Consider the following 25,481-nt stretch of genomic DNA (forward strand, 5'->3'; position numbering starts at 1 on the left):
GCTTATGTTAAAACCAGTTGCCAAGATATAAAAACTAATCAGACCAAAGATACAGCTGGTTGAGCATTTTGTTTCTGGCAATGTCCACTAACTCTGCAACAATTGAGGAAAGAAGGCAGAGACAAGGCAAATACTGAGCTATACTTCCCTCTGCTGTACTCTTGCAGCTTCCAGCAAACTGCAACTACAAGAATTCATGCAGTAGGGGGTTTCATTTGCAAAATAAATGCACTCTGAGCATTAGCCCAGTGCTCTGAATTTATTGAGAAATGTCACATCGATTAATTTCTATCCATCCAGGCCAGATCGTGTATTGATTCCCCTCAAACAGGAGGCTGAGTGTCAGGATTTTAAACAGTGGAGTGATAGAGTTGGCACACAGATTCCTGTTTGGTAGCTGCATCTTTTGGGGTAGGAAGTAATACTACAGTGCAAATAGCACTGCAAGGCAACTGAGATGAATGTTTATAAAGAAAAGACTGTGGAACAGCAATGCCTGAGATGTATGCTTTGAATTGGACAAAAGAGTGAAAAAATTGTCAATAAATATCCTGGGTATCCAGAGGTTGAAATGCTTTTTTACTGTGTTCATCTCATCTGAATTCACAGTGTCAGTGTTCACAGGCACAATGCAATAAGCCTTATTTTGAGGATAAGGCTCCCAGACAATATTAGTCAAATGAATTTTAGGTGTTTGGAAGCTGGAAAATCAGCATCTTCTTTTCCTACTTATCCTGGTCTAAGAGAACAAGAATAAAAAGTAGAAAAAAAAGAATAAAAAGTGGTAAGCTCTTTCACAGTTGTCTCCATATTTCAAAATGGAATGTGATGAGGGTTGGGGTATTATGTTGGGCTTCTCCTGTTTGGCTCGTGGGACAATTCACACTTCTGGAAGAGCCACTCACTGCTGCTCCAGAGCAACATTTTTCCCTGAGTGCACATGGATTTCACTGCAGGGTTCACAGCTAAATTGGAAAGGACATAGCTTTAAAGGGGTAAGCAGGACACTGTTTCTTCATACTGCCTCTTTCATGGTGTGTTTTATTCTGCCCATTGGTGTGAAGCAGAAAAACAAAGCCAAAAAGACCAGAAGAATGGTGGGCTGGGGCCTGATTCCTCAGAGCCTGAGCTACCCTTTTGTAATGTGAGGTTTCCAGGTTTTGCCAGGGATTTCCCATTCTAAGCACGTTGTGCTTCATCTCAAAGTTCCCATCTATCAATTAGAGTATTGAACGGCGGCGGGAGGCAAAATCAGAGAACAGGATTTTCCAGAAATGCCCTTGGTGCATTGGAGCTGCAGAGGAGCACAGAGATTATGCAAATTCCCAGCCCCCAGGAGGGAGGATGTTGTCTGTCTGTCTGTCTGCCACAGGTTTCCCCCCTTGTTCCAATTACGTGGGCAGAGTCCATGGCAGTGACTGTGCATGATGGAGACAGAGCAGAGCACTGGGCAGGTGCAGGGGGAGCTGTGAAATGTGGTTATTCAGGGCATAAGCAATGATATGGGATCACAACCACATAATTCCCCAGTGCTTCCAGCTGGAATGGTGCTGGTCCTGGTCTAAATTCACCTTTAATCATGCTCAGCATCAGTCTAATGTTTCCTTCTGTTCCTCATGTTGCCTGAAACAGATTATTTCCACAGAGAACAGTGAGACTTCCCACTCATTATCTGACTGCCTGAAAGCTGCTGAATGTACAGAGACACGTGGCTACAGTCACCTCTGGAATGGTCAGGGTCTGGGAATGAGAAAGTTGGTTTAGGCATTTTGCAAGGCCAAAATGTGGATTGGGTAAATTCTTTCCCCCCATTGATCCTCAAACACCTTACTGAATTTATGATCTTCAAAAGGTCTGAGCAAATAAGATCTTTGAGAATCTCCTCTTAAGATGAAAGACAGCCATTAAAAATAGGACTGAATACTCTGTGTCTCATTCCCAATGAACACATTCTTCAGTATGTGTTTGAGATATTTCTTGTACCTCTCACTGCCTTACCCCTGAGCAGAAGTGACTGAATAGCAGGAATGTGTCCAGAAGACCAGAATCTGCAAAATGCATCTTTTCTTACAGTACTTCTCATGGAAAAAATATTGACACAATGTTTTCATACTACCATGACTAATATCAAGTGCTGTTCTCAGACATTTTTCAAATATTTAAAGAAAAAGGAATGAACTTCTATTACTACCATATGGAATCAGATTAGCCCTGCTGTTAAGGTATTCTCAAAGGCGGCAAATCCTTCTATTTTCTCCTGCCCAAAGCAATAGCAAAATATAAATAAGCTGTGTGATTTCCAGTCTGTGGGTGATGGAATTCAAGGTCAAGTTGTGTTACTAATCATGTAAGCATCACTTGTTGCAAATGCAAAGCCAACTCTGCTGAGTTGTGCTATAACACCACGGAGTAACACAGAAGAAAAATAATTTCTTAAAATAGCAATGATTGTTCTGGCACTCACACTATCTGTACCCCACATTTTTATCTATAGAATAAATTTTCTGGGTTTTTGTATTGTATCTTCAGAAACAAAACTCTACCACAGTCAAATGAAATTCTAGGTATCCACAATTTAAAGGCATGATTCAGTGTTTTTAAATTATTAAGTGTGATGCTGTGGGTCATGTCACAGGATTTAAATAGAGGAGAACTCATTAGTAACTGCTCATTTATTCCTGTCTTCACTGCCAGGCAGCAGCAATAATACTCAGAAAATTCCTGTCTTTCCCTCACCACGGGATCACATGGGGTTGGAGCTTTGCTCCCAAATCACCTGACATCCATTGCCAAGCTCATCAGCATCATCATTTTCATCCCCAGGAGCGCAGGAACATGTTCCCTACCCACCTGGGCTTTCTGCTAATGCTTGGGGCTGGTACAGCCTAAGATTAATGAACTCTGAGCTTCTGTTCTACCAGGATTTGGATGTTACACATGTGCCTCTTGCTAGCCAGGTGTGACCATTTATAGGAATGGATTTAAGGGACTCCTTTAGCATCCAGTCCTGCAAAGAGCTGCCCTGGGTCCATCACTTTTCAGGCTTGCATGCCCACATAAAGAATGAGAATTTGAGTGCCAATTAACAGCTAATATCAAGTACTTGGCGTGATGCCACAGGAGTCCTACAGTGATAGAGTTCTAGTGTTTTCCAAAATTAATTTCCCTTAAAAAAATGTATCACTAGTCCTTCTTGATTACAAGTGCTAGCTTTTGTATTCATTAAATTACCTGAATGAGCCCCAAGATAGAGGTTGATGACATTCCTTCAACGCAGCAGCTTTTTCCAGAATCTGCAGTTTCATCACAGTATTCCTTTGGAACACTCTGCCTTTTTTTTTTTTCTTTTTTCCTCCCCCCCAAAAAAAGGTTTTTGCAAAAAGATGGAAGCATTTTTGACTCACAAATTTTACTTCAGTCCTATCAAAATCATTAATTTCAAAAGTCAGCATCCATCCTGTTAAATGTCTATGAAGATTTCTGGACTTGAATGCATTATTGCCAAACCAGCTCCCCACCTAAAAGTTAGGGGTTTTAAATTGATACCAAGGAAAGTCCTGGAACTGGAGTCCTAAGGAACTGCAATTTTATTTTATGATCAGCTTTTTGAAAATAATAATTTGGCTATCTTTCCAAATGCCTGTATTTGGAATTGATAGCATTATTGAATTGTTGACAGTATTGACATTTTTAATTAGTGCCATTAGGTTTCAGAGTAAACAATTAAATTGCTGTTATTTTCAACAAGTTTACCTGGCTGCTCTGCTTGTCCAGTGGTCCCAAGTGCCTCCAAACTCTAATTGCAGAGAAACAGCAGACATTCCTGAGACAACAGACAAAGGATCCACAGAAATTAACAATATGAAGACCTGAACAGTAATGAGATGCTGAGACTGTGGCAATGGCAGTAAAAGATTAAAAAAGTAAAAAGAAAGTAAATACAAGTGCAGTATATGTATTACATCATTCATCTGCATTCAGTGAGATTCTCAGTTTTAAATATATATTAAGCTACTGCACAATTTCCTTTTTACCAGAGCAGATTGTGAAAGAACATCTAAATTCTTCCACAAAATTTATGTTTCATTCTGCTGCAGAGCACAAAGTGCTGTAATGCACAGCACACAAATTGTCATGTTCTTGTCTGGGAACAGCCTTGAACTCATTAGTCAGTTTGCCAGCATAAGGAACATAACACAGAGCCTGTGAGATGCATATGGTAACAACTTAGAGTCCTATGACCAATCTGGGTTTTGTAACAGTTTGTGAATACCTCTAAAGTAAATTAGATCTATTAATCTATCTGATTTTGGATTTTTTTTAAATCTCATGTCAAATGGGTTTTTTTTTTGCAGATTTGGACGTTTTCCATTTTAAACGTATGTGCTGTGATAAGAATACCAGAGTGATAGGGATCATTAAAAAAACATTTATCATCTTAAACTGTTATTGTTGGGTTTGGTGCATATCTGGCCATTTTTATGGGTTCTCCTTAAAGAGAAATGAATTCATTTTCCTGGGATAGTCCAGTCTGGCTTTGAAAAACCCTTGCTTCAAGGTTGCCTATGCTGCCTGCTTGGCTCTCATTGTGCTTGTTCTTGCTGTGTTTGCTGTGGCAGTGTCCATCTCCAGGAAGCAAGGTTTGCCTCTGGAAGAAGTCTGACACGTGGCACACTGCAGGGAAATGTGCACCTTGCCAGGAAGGTCGAGTCCCACAAGGAAAATTGTTTATGTAAAAGTGCGCAGCACAGCTTTCCTTTGCTCTAATTAAAGCATAAATGTCATTGTTCTCAGGTTCTTTAAATTAGGTTTATTGAGGTTTATGCCACATTTTGGAATGCAATTAATGTGTGCCTAAGCTTTCCATTTCCTTTAATGTCACAGGGGATGTATTTGATATAATAATGTTATTTAATATTTTAACAGAAGCTAAAGAAACTGAGATTAGGCTAGTTTGTTATAAATTAAAAGCTAAATAGAACTCAGTGAATCAATCTTTTCTCTGGCAAGAGTAATTTCTTCTGCATGTTATATTCCTTCTATATATAACTTACATTTCAGAATGCTATCCCTGCCATCAAGGATTTATGCACAGTTCACTCGCTTTATGGGCAAGATAATTTTTGTTGGTAATTACATAAACTCTAGCATTCCCACAAGGGTCATGGGAGGTTATTTACATTATACAAGTGCCATACAGATGTTAATGAATGGCCAGATACTGCTTTCATTGTGCAGGCTAGGCTGTGTGTTAGTCCATGAGCACTGGAATGGGGCTTACTCTGAACACAAGGTGTAAATGCTTAAGCAAAGAATCAGGTCTCAGAAAATTGCATAAATTTGTTATTTTAAAGGGCTAACTAAGAAGATTTCATAGACCAGTTGTAAAACAGGTTAGCACGAGTGCCTGCAGGATCCCATGCCATGAAATGCTTTCATTAAAATAAACTGTAAGGATGAAATGCTAAGCTGGACTGTGCTAGGCTGGACTGGGGCTCTCCCAAAGTTCACACTGACCTGTGGGCAGCAGCAGGATGGAATTGGAGTTCATGGGAGCACTGGACAGACCCCAAGCCCCTCACTGGTGTGAACAAGTGAGGCAGGATCAGCTCCTTTGGACCTCCAGGAGTTCTGAGAAAACCAAATTACACAAAGATAACATTACATCAATTTTTGTACCCTCGGTACCAAGGATGGACACAAGGCAAATAAAAGACCTAAGATGCAAAGGTAAATACAGTCCCAGTGCCAAGATTTGTCACTGATCACTAATTCATATTTGCAATGAAAGAGTTTTGGATCCACAAAAGTAAATTCTGGCATGGGTTATGTCACCTCTCATATGCTTCTTGGAGACAAATATCAGCCTGTGAGTAAGAGCTTGCTGAACTAGTGATCCCTAAATATGAGGAATGCACGGACAGTGGTATTGTTTTATCACTGTCTTATCTGGAAGAAGAAAGAAATAATGTCTACTCAGATGTGAATTTGGCTTTGACCCACAACTGCAAAAAGACAAAAAATATTTTTTTCAGTCCAGTGGAATTACATCTGAGCAGCATTTCCAGAAATTCCTCCTAAAAATCCCCTAATAAACTCAGTGGGTTATGAAGTAATGTTGGCTAGTGGACACAGAACAGCAAGAACTAATAATATACATTGTTGGATTTATTTACTTCTCACACGAGATTACTGAAATATGTGCTGGGAGAGGAAAAGGCAGGGACAGATACAGAGACACTGTGTTTCCATCCTGTGGATCATGTTAGAACAATTTGGGGATAAAACAAGGAGCCAGATTGTCAAAATAACGTAAGTGGATGAAAGCAATTGCTTTCTGTGAGTACCTTCTTTGAGAATGACTGTCAGGAGACAGAGCAAATAGAGTTTTACCTTGATATTCAGTGACTGTATTATTAGATAACTGTGTGAAAAGATATTTCAGAATTTCATGGGAGATCCTTCCGTAGGACAGCCTTCCTTCTGTCCTGCAGTAAAATTAGAGATCAAATGAAATTTTTGTTTCATACCTATCAAGGTACTGTGTTTAGTGAGGGAAGAAAACATAAAGGTGGACTGTCCTGGCTATCTCCTGGACAAAATATTGTTCCTTCTGCCAAAATCTAAAATTAATTTTTTGAGTGGAATGAGAGTCTTAAATATCTTCAGCAAGCTGTTTTGAAGTTTCTGATAACTCATCCTACCTATTTAGGCAAATTACCATTATTTTATCTATACAGATAATTATTTAACCTTTATTTATGTCTCACATATTCTATGTCACTTTTCAACAAAGCACAGATGAAAAAAAATATATATTTAACCATAATGCATAATTTTCTGTCCTTTATCCAGCTATAAAGGATACCAGTGTCAATGGGAAGATTCCTAATGTCATCAGTCAGAGATGCTGAGCATTTTTTGTTGATTAAGAATGTTTCATTATTTATTTGTAATTCCTTTTTTACGAAGAAAGAAGGTGGTGAGTTTGAGCAATTCATTGCATTTGAAAATGAAACACAATGCTTGGTCCTGTTATGGAGAATCAGAATCGGAAAAAAAGCAAGAGAATTCATAGGGAAGGGTCAAGAGCTGGAGCCAAAGCAAAATTGCAGCAGAAATCCTGAAAATCACTGTGGATAGAACCCAATGAGCTGCCCTGAAAGCAGATGTGCTGCTCCCAGCTCCCACACCCTTGGGCTGGCACCCACAGGTGCTGCAGAGGACATTGCCCTGTTTGCATTCCCTGCACAAAGGTCTGTCCTCGTGGGTCCCCGAGCCTCAAGGCTGCTTCAGGACATTTGAGAATTTGAGAATTAAGGTACCAAAGCCACAGGTGCGTTCACAGCCCAAACCACTCCCTGCACACACTGGGCACTGTCAGAGAAGGCTCTCTCTGGGTCCATTGCAGAACCACAACCATTAGTACCATCTCCTTTTTTCAGTCACACCTCAAGGATCATTTTTTCCAAGTCCACGTTTCTTCCAGCCAGGATCCTGTTGAGTAAGGAGTCAAAGCAGTAAATCTGTGATGATTTAAGCCTGGCCTTCCCATGGGTTTCAGGAGGCTGTCAGTGCCTCCACTGTGATGGCAGTTTATTGAGAGCAGCCTCTGAGCCTTCCTTTCCCTGCCTTGGGCTGAGAACACGCTTGGCCCTTAGCCAGGGTGCAGAGACTTGCTCAGGTGGATGTTAATTCTGAGGAGGCAGATGAGCAAGGATAGTGCATTGAAAGCCCAGTGGCACAGGATTTCTGATAGACTTCCTAATCCCCTGCTGCACCACTGCATCGTTTTACCTCCAGTGGAAAAACTAAGCTAGCTCTCAACAGAGATGGAAAACTCCAAGCTCCTGCCCTGCTCAATATTCCATGCTGACATAAATCCATGGACATGGAGCCCATAGTGGCACAAACTGGGGCAGGTGTTGGCTCTAACACAACATGAACTCCATGGAAGAGAGGGGAATGGGCTCAGCTACACCATAAGGGCCTGTGGGCAGCTGCACAGCAAACTGGGCTGTTGGCAAGAATAGCCACTGGCACAGTGGAGAATTTGAATCCACTGGCAGAATTTGAAGCACCCATAAAACTACAAATTTTATTCCAATATTCATCAACTATTCAATAGAAAATGCTGATCATTTGAGACAGTTTAGCAGCATAACATGGAAGTCACTATCTGGTAGCTCCCATTCTGCTGTGGGCTATGGGTATTTACTGCAGAGGAATTTCCTCTCAGAAAATTCCTGAAGATCTGAACGAGAAATTCCAAATTCAAAAGCAATAACTCAACACTTAAGTGAATACCACTTGGATGAGCTGTTATTATTGTTTTATAGCAAATATTTTTGTAGCATGTGGTGGGCAGTTTATTGAAACATGAAGATAATGACAATCCATGGAGCCTGGAGCTTGGCTGACAAGCCAGAGCAGACAGACAACACAAATCTGTGGGATTGGGTGGGAGGCAGGCACGATGGGATTTCAAAAAAAATCCCAAACAAACCCCAGTCAGGGAAACAGCTTCCAAAATATTTATTAAGGTTTTCAAGGCTTCAAAGATAAAAGAGTCATTCCAAACATAAACTCTCATCCCACACAGACAGTGCATGTACTCACATGCTGTTGTCTTGACAAGCTTTTGTTTTCAGTAGAAAACCTTATTGCTTCTAAATATAATTGCCAGGAGATGAATTTGGGGATGTGACACTGACTTCAGAGAGGCGCAGCACGTGGATGATCACAATTTACCAAAGGTCTGAGTGTGCCCTGTCTTGCCCTGTATGGCACAGGAGCAGTGTTAGAGGAAGGAAAGAAGGGAAAAGAGGAAAAGGAAGGAGAAAACAAAGTGTGTCACAATCATGTTCAAACAAAATGTGTTATGCAGAGAAGTTCAGCTTAAAGGCATTCACTTCCTAGACAGTTTCAATGAAATGTATTATTTTACTTACTTAATTTAAACATATAATGAAGACTTTAGGTTTTCCAATAATGGACAGAAACACCAGTTATTACTGCACCTCGGCCAACACATGGTGGTTGATGAACATTCCTTGATGAACAGAGATATGAGACTCTACGGATCCTTTTCAGTAGACAAGAAATTTCCCCACCATGTGGAAAGAACAGTCTTGCTTGCTCAGTGAAATATTAGCACAAAAGGGTGAATTCCAAACTACAATGGAATTTCAGCTCCAGTTTTAGTCTGGACTAAACTTCCACTGAAAACCAAACTCCATCAAACCCCAGGTTATCAGTGCAAATCCTCATGGAAATCAGGTATTTCTGGTCACTGTGTGCCCAGGTCTGCTAGGGCTTACTTCCACCTGCAGCTGAGATAATTTCTCTGCAGGAGTGAGGTTTCAGCCCACATTTTCCCTGTCTATTCAGTTATCTGCATCTTTGGGTTCAGCTGCATTCCCTTCCTTTTCCAGACTCTTCCTCTCATCCCCAGGCAGATGCTCACTCCTCCCTTCCTTGTTCCAACACAATCCTTTTGAGATTCATATTCTTTTTGATCTCCAGGCTCTCAGACTTGGCAAGCCAGCTGTGTAACTGCCTGGGGCCTGGAAAACAGCATTTTCCCAACTGATTGCTGGATTATTGTTATTTTAACTCCCTTGAAGTTGTTTACCCCAGGTATCATGTCTTGATCACTGTTTTGTTGCCCATTGGTTTCCATCTTCTCCCAGACTAAACAGCTTTCTTGGCCTTAACTCCATAAATAATCTTCACATGCACAGACTGAAGCACATAAACTCCTCATGAAAGCAGTACACTTAATTCCCCTGGTTCTCCAAACCTCAGGAGTTAGGATTAGCTATCTAGAACTTTATACTAACAATTCCCAGGTTAGGTCAGCAGTGGAAAAGGTTTCTGTGCTGCAGTCTCTGACTGCTGAATTTGCTCTCCTTTGTAGGTTTTCTCATCTATTCACATGAATAGTGAGGTGAGGGAGTAGGTGAGTTGCCACCTGAGGTATTGTATGAACAAGTATCTCCCTTCCAAAAATTCCTAGCAACCACATCTTTCATGCTTTGTACATTCACTTGCTAAAATTGTCCCTTTGTTTAATATTTTCTAGTTTTTCAACACATCTGTTTCCTTATCTTTTTTTTCTCCTCCCCTCTAACTCATATTTTCATACCACTTCTTTTTATAAACCATTTTATACAAAGACTGTTTTTTGCAATATAGCCTGAGGTTTCTTAATCTGTTTGTATTCCTTTTAAAAACTGGTGGGAACTCCTGAGAGAAAATGGAAACTATTTTTCAAGACTTCCTAAAATAACTGTTTGTGGATAGAGCAATGCACTGAAAACAGAAAACACTGCATCTTATTTGTTTGCCTAATTCCCCATTGCTGCTAGTTACAATTAAGACCTAAAACCTAAGGAAATGAGCATAAATTGCTGGAAGAAGAAAAATAACTTACAAATCTATTTCCAATTTTCTGGAAAAAGTTTAGCTTCTATCAGTGTGCATGTTGTATTTATCAGCCAGCCTGTATGGTGAACACATCTGACATGATGCTACAGAAAGCTGCAGAGTGAATGAAAGAGGAGATAAGGCTGCACCAACTGTCTTTGATTCCACCTGTCCAGGTCCACACAACACTGAATTAAAATTTTTTTGGTTTTTGGAACCCCTGGCTCTGTCTGTGCCCCCAGCCACTGCTAACAGGGTGACACTGGGAGAAAACCTTCCTTGAGCAGCCTGGATCCATCTGGAGTCTGCTTCTACTAATGCCTGGGGCTCTCTTCATTCTTGGTGCAAGGGTAACACTTTTCTCCAAATTTAGCACTGAGGTGGAATTGCAACAGCAGGAGTTTTTGGCACTTTGTAAGAAACTTTTGGAGCCACTACAAAATCCACCCAGACAAAGCATCCCACTGCAAGACAAAATGCAGTATCCCATTGCAGGGCTAGGAAATGTTCCTTTACAATGCAGCAAAAGCACTCAGCGTGCTGGCATTTGTAACCAGCCACACATCCCAGTCATGAACTCCTGGAGAACACGTTGTTTCCAAGAGGAATGGCAGTGTTAATCCACTGGGGAGCGAGAGGGTGAGTGTGAGGTGTGGATGTGTGAGCACAGCAGCCTTTGGAGGGATGGAGCCTGACTCTCCTGTTGGAGAAGGGATGGAGCTGCCAGGGCTTGCTCATCCTCTGGCCCCCAGGAGGTGCAGCAGTGACCCCTGGCTCTGATACAGCTGAAGCCTCAAGTGTTTGATGAACTGGGCTGTCATGGTACAAAAGAGATGGATGAGAACTGCAGCACTTACAGAGCTTCAGGACCATTTCTGTGCACGGATGCTCTGGCAGGGGAAAGTCCTCTTGCAGCCTTTGAAGGCTTTCTCTTGGAAAACATTTGGGATAGGATGTGGAAACAGGTTTTGGGATGCCTTTAAATCAGTGCTATGTCTTCAGATTATCCTAGACAATAGGACTCATTGACAGAAATTAATTCTCATTTCCCTGGCAGATGATGAAAAAAATCCATCAGTGTGGATGCTACTCATTGTAGCAAAAAGAAAAGTTGTCATTATCAATGGGAAAGACTCCTCCAGAAAGGTCAGAACAAGCTCTGATTCCCTTTTTAGCTGAGTAGTGAATGGGAAAGTCTGTGGAGGGATTCCCATGAAGATTTCCATCAATCACATTGGAATGTCTACTATGGTCAGACAGACTCACACTAACTGAGATAGGACTCAGATTTTCTGGACTTTGTCTTTTCATTATACTGAAATATTTAGCAACCTTAAATAGGTAACAAACATCACTTATATTTCCAAATGTGGAAAAAAGTAGCAGATCACTAAAAAACTAAAAGTTCAAAAGCCTAAAAAAAATTGTGTTACAATAACAAGGCTGAGATCTAGGTTTGCTTTCTGGTCTTTCAACTTGAGGCAGAGATCTAAAAGCTATTTTAGTAAAGGACAGATAATTCCAATGTAAGCAAAAATTAAAAGAAATTTGTTCAGTACTGAGCCATTCACAGACACTTGGTCATAAAACAGCAAACAACTCGTCATCCTTAATGTTATTTTTCTCTGGGGAACTGAGTTTTTTGTTTGCTGTAATGAACTGTTATAATTTGGCTCAGTTTTACTGGAGTAGAGCTTTTTGCTAAAGCAAAAAAGAGAGATGGAGATTTATTTTGATTTAAAAAGATGGTTGCAACAAAATAAATATACAGGCAATATAACCAGGACTTTCTAAGTATGTAAAAAATCCTACATTCAGTAATTTTATTTTCTGTTTCATTTTTCAAGGGAAGGCATTTAATTTTCATTGCTGATATATGCTGGCATAGAAGATCAGCTGGCAGATATTATAAGGAAGTGTTCTTTGTTTACAGAAAAAAATTGTGTTCATGATTTTTTAATAATGTTTGACAGTCTCGTCAGAAAGAAATGGAGGTCTCAACTGGAATTGTTGTTTGTCATATGCCTGAGGCCTGAGGTTGATTTATTTTGTTCCCAAGCTGAGCTGAGTTTATTTGAACTAATAACTGAAACTTTTCCTGCAACTTTTGCTATGACAGTGCAATGAACGAAGTCGTAATGAGTGAGCTGCATTTCTCAGAAAACTCCTCATTACCTTCATGCAGCTTTCCCCTGCACTGCCTGGTAATTTTTAGGGCTGTGATGTTTTATAAGGAGATACAGGGAGTAGGTAAATCAAGATACAGATGTAACTTTGCTCTTCCTTCTGCAGCTCTAATCAGAGCTGATCATTTGTGCCAAATCAAGCACTGACTAACACATAATGGGTACAGGAGTGAAATATAAATCCTATTCATGCAGCTTCATCTCAGGCCCACAGTGGGGTTTGTGGTGTGGCTGGATAATAAGCCCACAGGTGCAATTTAAGTATCTTACCAAGCACATCAGCTAGAAAACCTCAGAGATAATAGTTCTTATCTAAATTGGGCTTGTTTTACTGCATCCCTTGGAAATCGCAGAGGATGAGCCTGGAAAACTATTTTGCTTAATGAAAAAAAGCTGGGAGCATTAAGTGCAGCCTTTTAGAGGACAAAAAAATGCTTTGCAGAAGAAACAGGACTGTGACAGCAAAGCAGAGACATGTCCCACCCAAAGCCCACTAACTCAAGGCCAGTTCCTGGACTCATTCCCCTTCCAGCATCCCATCCACTGAAGGGCATTCCAGAACAACCAGTCAGTTTTAAGTTTTCTTCATTTGGATCCTAGGTTTTTAGGTATTCCCTTTGACAAAGGACATACTGGAAGGTTTCTGTTTGAAGATATTTTCCCTGCAGTTCTCTGAACTGCATCGAGATGCCTGCTTCCTGCACAGAAACCCCAAAGCATCCATGGCAGGAATTTGCTGTCCAGAAAAAAATCCAAAAAACAAACAGCTTGCATTTGGCATGATGAACTGTTTTGTGTTCCAAGTCCATATTTTCATTTTGATTCTCCTGGTCATAAATGTCTTGTGATGCTGAGTAACAACAACATAATCTGAAAATTATGCCCAGCTGAATGAGGTTGTTCATAGCTGTTATTCCTCATCTATGACTTACACATTCCAGATATGATGCATTTTTTACCTGCATGCTGTTCCAAGGGATATGTGCCATGGACAATGGCAAACTCTTGAAGGGAGACACATAATGTATGAGCCCATTGCCCTCAGTCCTGTGATCCAGCCTTTAATAACCTAGGTTTGCTTTGAGATTCTTCCCATCTCCTAAGAAGGTCTAACTTGCTGTAATTATTTTTTGATTTAGTTTTGCTCCCTAGACATCTTAATTCACAAGTTTTAAGTTGTTGCTTAATACAAAGCATTAAAAACAGATTCACACCCAATCATTAACTACTTTATGCATTCAGACATTAGCTAATAAGCTAAAATTCTTGTGTTGAAACAAACTCTAATAGCCAGTGTCTGCCCACAGACACCATCTGAGATGACAGATGAGTCCTTCCCATCACTGTAACATCAAGTCCAGGTCACCAACCTCCCAGAGCAGGAACCACACTCATTTGGGCTGTTCCACTGAGAGACTGAGCACATTTTTTTGCAAAGCAGCAGGAGCTCTCTGCTTTCAGGAGGGCTCATTAACTCTCTGCTCAGAGCTCCCAGCCCCATCACACAGACTGTAAAAACAGGAGCAGTCCTGCCCTGGATCAACGCTGGCCATTTATGTAACTCACATATCATATATATAAAAATTATAATATTGTAATTACATAATATTGTAATTATAGGTGTGTTTATATAATATACACATATAGAAATATTTCTTAGTAGATTCTCCAAAGCATTACTGGCACAAGACAACCATCAGCCATCAACCATCAGCTTCAGAGAGCATTATGGACCCTCAGACCTGAACTCCTCTCTCATCCCAGATCCTGACTAAATGAAGTCAGCTGAACATTAATGGGGCAGCACAGGCACTGCACTTGCCTTTCTCTTTTTAGAGGCTGGCTGCATAAAAACCCCATTTTACTAAGTCCTTCATTTTCAGCCAGATTGCTTTCTCTGCTATTGCAATTCTTTTGACCCAGGCTTTTGAATGTTTGACTTCAGCTCTAAGGAGAATAAGAATAAAGATGCACAGATAAGGAGCTCATCAGATCATACATTTCCCTAATGACACAGGAGAAAGAGAAAAAAAATATTTTCCCCATGATCCCATTCAATTTTTATTCTCTTGGAGGCTCTTGGGAACTGGCTACATAAAATAATTTTATTCCTCAGAATATTCAACACCAAAGGAAGCTTGATAGGTAGAATTAATACTGTTGAAATGGGAAAGAATCTTCATTTTCTCTCCCTGCTGTGCAGTGAATAACTATCACAGAAGAGCAGGAAGAGGCCAGTGGTCTGTCCTGGCTCCATCCCATGACCTGAATCAGAGTTTCCAGCCTCTGTCCTGCCATAGTCTGGGCTAGCTGGGGTTTGTTCACACACTCCAGGTCTGACTTTGCTTTTCATTTCAGCATATCCAAGGGCTGAACTGCCCTCCTCCACACCCCCTGCCCTCTCCTCAGCTGCTCTTCAGGGCTCTCAGTAGCTCCAATCTCTTGCCTCAAGTGCCTCAAGTTCTCCTCCCCATGGTGGCAAAATCCAACCTGCACCACGTGGCCCCTTCAGCCGGTCACTGTGTCTTTTCCAGTCAAAACAACCTCCAGAATGAGCACATGAGCCTGCAGAGGCGGCTCCCCAAGAATTGCAAATGCAGAATGTGTTTGGAGAAAGGACATTCTCTGATCTCATGGGCAGCCTGCATAACTCTCTGCTCACATCATCTGCTGTGCTCAGTAACATTCTGCTCTTTTCCCTCTCGTCCTGAAATACAAAACCACAGCTTCCCATGGCTCCAGAGCACATCCTCTCAGAGCACATATCTTCACCAAACTGAAGGGTTTTTTCCCCTCTCATCAACTGTGAGGGATCTATTGCAATTTTGGGCCCAGAGACTACAATTTATGTAAATAGACCTTAAATATTCCATTAGATCAGGTTCAGATTCCATGATCCCACTTTCAGTTTTATTGGAGACATATCTGGATTTGTCTGCCAGGAAGATTTCTCCTAATTCTTGGCTTCAGAGAGAACAATTGTATAGAAAGTGTAAGGAGAGTAAAGTTGAATTCATGGGTTTAACTGAAAAATATTAGGAATGAAAAGTTCTGAATTAAATAATACCTTTTATTTGTACAGTAGGAGTACAAGCACCCAGAGAAACTAAAGAAGAAAAGCTGAAACAGATTATAGAAGAGTATGGAATCTGCTAATTTAAGAGAAAGATATAAGCTAATTAAGATATTGATGCCCACAGTTAAGTGTCCCATTAAATTAGAAAGCATGTCTCTAATTCAAATGAGATGCTTTGCTGGCTAAACACTCAGTTCCTTTTTCTCCTCATCTTTAAGAACTGTAATATCTCAAATGGAATACAATGAAATCATTTTAAGAAAGACTTGGGAATGTCCTGCTAGAGGAGGCAAACATAAATCACCTGCATTCACTTTTTCAGGGTCTGACTATGTAGACATATTCAGGACAATTCATCTGAAATAAGTAGATTCCTAAATTATTTGTTTGTAGCTCTATGCCTATGTTGAAAATTAAGTTGTTTGTCATTCATCTTAGGTTAAATTATTCTGCAATAATAAAATACAGATCATCAGCACTAAAGGTAGGAAATGGTGTCCTTCTCACACATTAAACACAGTTTAACTGTGACAAGTTAATTCAGTGTGGATGCAAATCTGGTTTCACACATAAAAGAAATTAGTATTTTCCTAACCCTTAATGTGCAAATGTCTATTTTTTGTGACTATTTTTCTTCTAGGACACAATATCAGGCAGACTTCCCTCTGATTACTGTCATGAGATGTGCAGTAAGAAATCCTTAGTCTAGTCCTTTATTTCTATAGGTTGCAGTGAGCAGCTGACCATGGAGCCAGCTGAAAGATGATGAAACAAGAGAATAACTCAAATTTGAATTACAGTTCATTTAAATATCTGAGAAAAAAGGATGATGTTTTGCCTAACTTTGGAAGGAGGCACAGAACACCCTTGGCTTTTTGTAACCTGAAGTTTTGCTCTCTGAGTCCTCTGAAGGCTCAAGTGACTTGACCAGCCTTTGCTCAGTGTCTTTTCCCTATTTTTCTCTTGCCCAGCAGCAAGAAGAGTGGCAGGGTGATATTCCTGCAGGCTTTGGTCTACAGCTCATCTTCCCTGTCTGCAGGCCATGCTCTTCACCCTGCTGTACAGCAACTACCACAAGTTATCCCAGGATATTCCTTGGGCTATTCCATGCACCCACGATTATCCTGTAACACTAATCCAGACTGCTCCCAAATTTTTTAAGTGCGCAGAGCCTGTTCTTGACACAGCTATACTGGTACTATACAAATATTTCTATGTTTATGACAAATAAATAAATAAATAAATTTACAACCAACATAAATTTGTACCCGAACTTATTTTTCTCACGGACAAGCACTCTGCACTATATGGCTCTCTTCAATATTACATGTCCAGAATCAATTATAAACCTTTATATTTCTCTAGCAGCAAGGTTAAAATTCAATTCTCCTTTATTGCAGCTTGCAAATACAATATACTCTCCAGCTGGCTTGCAGAAGCTCCTCAGTTAAATCATCTTGTGCAACACTGCTTCTTAGTCACTGGTACCTCCCTACACAACAACCACCTGACAGCCCCACACTTCCCGGCTATTTATTGGTCTGTCCTTAAATGGGAGAGTTATTTTACAGCATATTTGCTTTTTTATTGAAAAAAGTGGACTGCAAAGATGGTTTTGTGTTTCTTTTTTGTTTTGAGGGGTTTCTGTGTGAGGGCACAATGGTGTTTTTAGGTTTTCAATTTCTCCTGGAGGCTTTGAGTCCATGCTGTCATGCTTTGTGCCTCTACCCAGTAAATCAGCTGCCTGGTTCTTTGTTATCAGGGTTTAAAATACTGTTACCAACAGAAAGTGAAGTGATGTGTTAGCCTAGCAGAGTTCCTGCATTACTGAACTGAGGCAGAAAACCAAAGGGAAATGATCCACTGGAATCTATATTCCTTCCCCCAACAGCTCCAGAACATGAGATTATTATGCTTATTAGAATAACTGCTTATCTGCCCATGGCCAGGGCTGGTGTTTCCTGGAATGTTGAGAAGGTCCACACCTAATTACAGGGCTGACTTGATTATTTTTGTCCAACTCATACTTTAAAGAAATCCATCTCAGCTTATCCCCAACCAAGGAAAGTAAATGAACTTACTGGAAGGATCAATATACTCCAAAAGGGCGAGGCAGGAATAAAAAGGGAAATTGGAGCACCTTTCTACAGGGTCCTATAAATGCTGAGAACTTTCAGTGTGGGTTAATTGTTTCTGCTACCAATACTGCAGCTCCCAGATCCATCCAGGTTTTCCTGCTTTGTTTACAAGGCTGTCACCTGGCAATCCTGGCTGTTACATCTGCATCATTTTGTCTGACTTGACTGGATATTCCCAGGGACGGGGACTGTGCCTTGTCTGCATTTTAAAAGTAAAGATGCTCACATAATGCATAATTACTATACAAAACAAACTTAACATTCAAGGCAGCTTTGCTGGGTTTTCCTTTCTATGACTCAACAAATTTGTTACCTTGAGGTGCTGAACACAGTTGCGAGAACAAGAGTGAGAAAAAAAAGTCAGTTTTGCTACTATAGAATTATGTTCTCATTTCATAGGAATCCACTGGTGCTGACACTGTTATATGCTGGTTTCCCCTCTCCTCCTAGGTGTTATTTTTGTGAAAGTGCAAAGCAGCACCTTCCCAGCAACATCTGTCAGCCAGGAAGACTGAGTATTTTTGGCATTTTCACAGACAGAAATTATAGCACAGAAAACAATAGGTACAGGACCAATGATGCTGACAGGTACCATAGAAAGCTGCATTTATATAGGAATTCCTAAAGAAGAAACTCAAGAAAAAGAAGTAGTAAAACATTTTTCAAAGGGGAAATAGGCTCATTCTAGATGCCTGTCCTTGACTGCCCTTTTTCTAAAGAATCCAATTAATAATCCTGAAAAATTTATTAGCCACACTGTTTTGGTTGCTGGGATTTCCCTGTGCTATCTGAAAGGATAATCAGCCCCTGGGGATGCTCAAAGCCTTTGCTAAGGGGGTCAAAACCTTCCCTCACCAACAAAGAGCTGCTGCTCTTCTCCTGATATCTTAATGCCCCCATCAGTGGCAGAGAAAATCTGTGAATCAACACCTTACAGAGCACCTGGTCTTGGGAAATGTTTATTAATGATTGCTGTGTTATCTGTTGGGGGTGACTATGTGGAAAAAACATCCCCATTTTTGCCCGCAGGACTGCAATGCATTTGTTTTCCTGGATTTGCCACACATGGTTAGGCACAATTAGCATTTGCAGGAGGCCTGGGTAACAGGTAAGCACGGCCCCAAAATGGGGCTTTTCTCCTGAGAGCCCCTTTGAAGGTCAGGTTGGAGCAGGCAGGGGTTCAGCGTCACAAATCCGCTCACTCCAGCTGCTTATGGGGAGAGCCATTGCAACTCCCCCACGGCTTCCCAAAGGCACTGAGTCAAACATCTCAGTACAGCACAGAAAAAATTAGGGTCCCTAAAGAGGAATTAGTGGCACTGTGGCTCTTGGTCATTCTGCCTTTTTATTATTACTGCTCATTAATTCTGCCCCATCTGCATGCAGGAGCCCCCATAAGTGACACTGCAAAGGACAAGGGTGACAATCCCTCTTCAAGACTAGAGCAATGCCTGGAGCCTGTTAAATCTGAGATGTTAATCCATGAAGTTTTAGGCTTTACTTTTTGACTGTATCCAGCAGGGCTGGTACAGTGCATTTCAGAGCTGGGAAACCCCTCCCCTTCACTTGTACTTCTGAAAACCAGAAGATTTACTTCAATTGACAGAGTGCATTCCTCAACATTTAAAAATTCATTGGCTTGAATTTCTATTGTTAACTCGAGCTCTCTCTTGAAACATATAAATTAGTGTTTGGCTGAGAATTCCACTGTAAGTTACAGAATACGACAACTTGCACGCTCCAGAACCGTAAAGCAAGATGAAGCATCCCCAGCCCCTTTGCCTTTAAAATGCCATGGAAGCACCGAGGCTCTCGGCAGAACACTTTATCTGCTCTCCAAAGCTGTGACTCTTCATCCTTCCCCGATGAAGACCCAGGGGATTGCTCACTTAGCATACACCAGAGGCAATGGGTAGGGTGAGCAGGCGCTGCAGCCAGAAACCCCCAGCGCCGAGCGCGGGCGATTCCCCGCACATGCAGAGACTTCGGAGCTGAATTGTGCTGAGCAGAGAGCCCCAGCTGGGGCTGAGCGAGCCATGTGTGCCCGGCAGGAGCAGCTCCGCTGAAAAGCAATGCAGTAAGTGCTGGGCTATTGCAGCAGGCAGCGCTGCCCGGGCTTTGCAGCTTGTGCTGCGAGAGGCACAGCCTCCATCCAGCCCGGAGCAGGGGCGGATTTCTGTGGTTGTTTCTAAGCCAAGTGCAGGGATGGAGTGGGTTTGCAGCGCCGGGGGCTGTGGGGTTTGTTTGCTTTGTATGCCTGTGTGGGTGTTGCAGGGCAGCGCTTGCTCCATGTCCTGTGCTTGCTCTATGTCCTGTGCTGAACTAGGGCTGCTGGCTTTGGGGAGGATTTCTCTGCTTGTGCTCAATAACTTCATGTCAGCAGGCATTTGTGTTCTCCTTCATCATGCAGCACGGGTGCAAACTATTCTCTGTGCTAGTACTAGGTAGTCTGGTGCTGGGTTTACAGGGGCTGTGCCTTTGGGTGATGATGAATTGTAGATTGAAACTATGTGAGTGAGTGCCCTGATGGTGGGTAATACTTTTATTTCACTTCAGCAGGTATGGCTAATTCCTAGTTTGTGGTAAATTCTGCACTGTGCTCTGGAATTGCTCTTTTGGTAGATAAATGTTTGTAAGCAGTACTTTATCCTAGCAGAGCTGTGGCTTTCTTCAGATCCTGATGTTCTGTTACTGTACTCTGCAGCAGCAGCTTTCTGTTTGTACTGAGTGGGAGAGGGAAAGCATGAGTTAAAGTTTGCTTTATATGATGAAGGATTTTTACATAGTTTGAAAGTGTTTGCAAAATTCAGCATTTGGGCATTAATTGCAGGCCTTTGGAAAGATCTGTGCAGCATTTAAAGGAAATTTAACCATACAGTTTTTCTTCTGTTACTTAGAAACTAATACCAAGCTTCATTCCTCTGGTTTCTTGGTACAGCTTCCTCAGTGACTTATGAGCTGTGGCTTTAGGATAACTGCCTGCCTTCAGCCTCTCTGCCATTTTGGGCTTCAGGCATTTTTAATTCTTTAAGGCAATGTTTGCGAAATTTTTGTAAGAGAGCAACTGCCAAAAGTTAGGGATTCTCTTTTTACTGCTCAGTCAAATGTCATTAATAAATAGCCATTGTAAAGGAACTCTAATGAAACCATTCCTTGGTTTTCCCACTCAATATTTGTTTGTAAGTTGGGGTTTATTTAGTTCTTGTAAAATAATGAAGAAAGAAATATTCCTCTGATATATGTCATTTTAGTTTTAAACAAAATTTGTAGCATCAGGAATTTGAAGGGATAATTCTCAAAAATTAGACAAATAAAGTTCAGCTTCTTCTAAAAGAGGTTTTGCAAGAGATGCTGCTGAAGATGGGTGTAATGTTTAGTCCCAGGCACAGCTGATCAGACCAAAAAATACCCTGGAAGTTCCGGCACCTTTTCACTCCCGTGCAACATGCGTGTCTTGGAGTTTTTTCTGTGAGATTAATGCTCAGGTGCTGAAAAGAGATATTTCCTCTGACACTGCAGTCAAAAGAATTTTCTCCTTTTCATCTCAGAGAAGATTTATGACATATGCTGTTATTGAGTTGCAATTGCTAAGATAATGCAAAATTAATAAGTCCTAATTATTCTTCATTAGCTGTACAACTTGAAGATGAACAAATCTACAAGGAGGGTGGACCACATCTGAATCTGATCTGCTCCCCCCTCCTTTTCTCTCCAACCCCTACTTCTCCCCTTCTTTTTATGAGCCTTTGATAGGTGCTGTAGTTACTCTCATTTAAGGACCTGAACCTAAGATCAGTGCAATTTTTCCAGTCACTGGTTCACAATCCGTGTCTGCCTCATCTGCCCATTTTCTCCATCTAGATTTCCAGCAAAGCCAGTAGCAAACTTGGAAGATATGAGAATTTATTATAAGATATCTCTGACTGAGCATTAAAAACTGGTGTTGGTATATCTGTCATGAGGAAAGAGCAGGGATTTTACCTGTAACTAAAACGTGCTGAGAGCACACAGTTTTGATGATATTATCATCAGATATTTTCAGGTAAACTAACTCCAGTAATTTAACAAGCTATTGTTTTCAAATTATTTCCTCTGAGGTACAAAGCAGGGGAGAGAAATAAATGCAAAGAAAGAGTTGGATGTTGGAAAGTCACTGGATTCATAATGAGAATCACAAGACAAAAAGGGAGATTATGTCTGGTTTTATGCTTTCATGCAATTCTGAGTCTTTAATCAAAATGTGTTTCCTGAACTGGAACCTCAGAATTATTTGCCAAATATTATTGTTCATGTCAAATGTAAAATGGAGAACATTGGGTATAAAATCTAATTTCTCAGCCTAGAATAAGCATATTAGTAAACATTATGTTTTCACCTCACCTTGTCTGTAAGTAACCCTGGCAGGAGCCTTGCCTCAGAAGTCAAGTTCACTTTATTGCATTGCAACCTGAGACACAAACACGCAAAGGGAAGTTTACTGATTTTGTCCTACATTGCCAGTAATGAGCTGCAGGTCAATTTAATTGATGAAGAGTAGCTGCTCAACATTTGTAGTCACCTGAACTACTTTAATTTGCATCACTGTATCTCTACCAGCTTTTGACGTGTAGAGGCACGGACAGATTTACAAGAGAGTGAGAAATACCACTGTCATTTAAGTACCAGAGGCAAAAATTCCAGTACAAAACTGGATAAAAGAATATACAGTGGGTGGATAAACATGCTGCATAATTCCAGAGGCCAGTGGAAGTGTGTGTCATTGCTGCACCAGGAAGCAATGGTGCAGACGGTGACACGTTAACAGACACGACATTCAGTTCTCAAAGAGATAAGTTAGCTCTGTTTGTACAAAAGTGGGGAATTTTTTGTACCATGCTTAGTAGAACTGTCATGTTTGTAAAGAAATACATCTTACAGCTAGTGACATCCAAAATGTGCCACATACATAGTCAATAGTTTCTTTGTGGTTACAAAAGAAAGGACATTTTCTTCCTTTTTTGTTTTTCAAGGGTAGGCTTTCTGATGGCATCAACTACTTAGATATGCTGCATAGTAATTATTTTATTCATATGTATGAAAGAAAATCTCTTAGAATCTTCATTATACTTATCTGCTGCGAGCATCAAGATTGAATTTAACTGGGATTTTCAGATATATGCTTAGACAGTCCATTTTCAACAACAAAATGAATATGCTATTATTTTCTACTATCACTTCTTCCCAAGGGCAATTACTTAATACTCTGTAATAGCTACAATTTAGGATACTTCATTTGCCACAGTGACTCTCCTCACTTTCCACACCCACACAAACCCCAGAACCTACTGTGAGTAAAGCAGCAGTGCAGTAGCATTCAAGGAGGATTAAAGGACTAAGATTGAGTACTTCCTAAAGCCTGCAGCCTGAGCTGTCATTTAAAACAGGAGCAAAAGTGATGTTCCTGCCTCTCCCAAGTGCTATCCAAAAGGTGTAGATACGCACACAAAACCCATGCAGAATTAGAAGGATCACACGCTATGTTTGGCAAAGTATCTTCAAAGTGCACCTGGCAAGGCAGGGTGACCTTCAGAAAGTGCAGAAGAGCTGGCCCACAATTCTGTCACCTTCTGCATCTATTCCTTAAAGCTTTAGGCAAGAATTCTGGCATCTGGCTTTTTGGAGGGTAATTCAGGACATTGAACTTTAAAAGGAGGCTGTGGAAGTCTATATTCTAACAAACTTAGCCACGAGCAACAAACTGCAAATCAGCAGCTGATTTTCACTGAAACATCTGGAAGAAACTCCAAATGCCACGTGCTCTGAACCTTCATGAGTTCATGGCACCTTTAATGATCTTTTCTTTCCTCTTGGACAGAAATGCAAAGGAAACAGCGTGAACTAAACAAGGGTTTGTTTGAATGATGGCTGCAGAGACACATACCTCTTCTCAGCATTATTTTAGCATTTGTGTTTCAAATCTATTTCATCCAGCCCTGGGGAGACCAAGCCTCTGGGGATCCTACTCATGATACTCAGAATTCACAGTATCAGGCAGAGAGATTCCTAGACAGGAGAAGCATTGTATCCCCCAGTGTCAGTCAGGACTTTGTTCAGAGGGAAAGATGAGGAAATGAGACAGAAGGTGGCTGAAAACACAGATGCTCACATTTCTTCTGCTAGAAACAGGGAATGATTTATTTCTTTTTATCATAAATCACGGGTTTTCCTTCAAGGCTTTGCTTTAGACTTTCAATCAGTGCTGATGGCTGTGAAGAATCACATGCCCAAGCAAATCTAAACTATCTGGTGGAAAAGCCTTCCATTTCTCTCCCTGCCCCATCTGATTGATTTCATGATTACTGCAGAATTTGCTGCTTCACACATTTATTTTTTCTTATAAACCAGTCCAAGGCCGCTGATGTCACCCGTCCAATTTTGTTTCCACATTCACACTCAAGCTCCCATTCTCTCTGTCAGCCTGACCAATATATCTATGACTTCTTACCAAATAACCATATCACACCATGTGCTGCGGAATTGTTTTGGTTTTCACCAGTTTAGTTTAGAATTCAGCCCTCAGTCTGAGCATAATTCAGCTGGGAGGAGATCAATTCTAGAATCACAGAGGGGTTTGGGTTGGAAGGGGCCTTCAAGCTCATCCCATTCCAGCTCCCTGCCATGGGCAAGGAATCTTCACTAGACCAGGATGCTCAGAGATCCACCAGCCTCTCCTAGAACACCTCCAGGGAAGTGATTTTTAAAAAGCTTGATGAGAGCCATGAGCCAAAAGCCACATCAGATATAATGAAAAATAGTGGGAATGAAAAGAAGAGGAAACCTCAGCTACCAACACAGAGAGAGCCAATTTTTGTCAGTAAGATCTTGTCAGGACAATGTCTCCCATTGTTAGAAGTCCAAATAATTATACGTCATAATTGCTCAAAATCAAGAAACTCAAAGTAACCAAACCACAAAGACTGAACTCTGAAAAAATAAACATTGCATTCATTTTGTCTTTCATTTTGGGGTGTTCTTAAGGATTTATACTTCAAAGCTTTCATCTTTAAGGATATGAGAGCATTTTAGAATAAAGACTTTTATATCCTTGCACAGTAACCTCAGCAGAGCTTCAAAAGTGTCTCCTCATATGAAAATCACACAAGGTTAAAATTTAGATAATCCCCATATTGAGAACCACAACTTTACAAAACATTACTTGCTTCTGGTTTGTTTTCACTTTTTACAACATTACATGACCATCTTTGTGTCTTACAGCCAGCAGAAATGTTTCCCAGGAAAAGAAATTGAGAGATTTTCTACCATCTGCATCAGCAAACCACCAGAAAATGATGTTTTCTGGATTATATTCTGCCTCTGAGTTCACTGTATCATCACTGCAGTTTTGCAAGTTGCAAGCAAAAGGCAGTCAGAAAGAAAATACCCAAGTAAAGCTGATCCAATTCTTGTTCAGCTGCAGAAGTATTCAGAATTATCTCTCCTTACTCTTTTCATGTGCTATATTTGCTCAGCACACTGAAGTTGGCTTGTATTGTATTCTCTCCCATTCAGACCCTGTCACACCATTGCAGCACTGACAGCTCTCATCTCCATGCTCACTGTGGGTATTTTGTGGGAAGAAGCAGATTTGGGAACACCTGCTTTCCCTTCTTATCA

The 25,481-nt window shown here is 40.8% G+C and overlaps 1 protein-coding gene across 1 annotated transcript in view; it reads left to right on the plus strand.

The window, feature by feature from the left end:
• Nucleotides 1–19,602: 19,602 nt before the first annotated feature.
• CTXND1 (cortexin domain containing 1) overlaps nucleotides 19,603–25,481 on the plus strand; it is a 36,936-nt gene continuing 31,057 nt past the window's right edge. Inside the window, exon 1 of the mRNA XM_058033366.1 lies at nucleotides 19,603–19,905. The gene's annotated coding sequence lies outside the window, so the exon portion shown is untranslated. The remainder of the gene's footprint in view (nucleotides 19,906–25,481) is intronic.

Source organism: Melospiza georgiana, chromosome 13 (genome assembly GCF_028018845.1).
Source record: "Melospiza georgiana isolate bMelGeo1 chromosome 13, bMelGeo1.pri, whole genome shotgun sequence".
Lineage (NCBI taxonomy): Eukaryota > Metazoa > Chordata > Aves > Passeriformes > Passerellidae > Melospiza > Melospiza georgiana.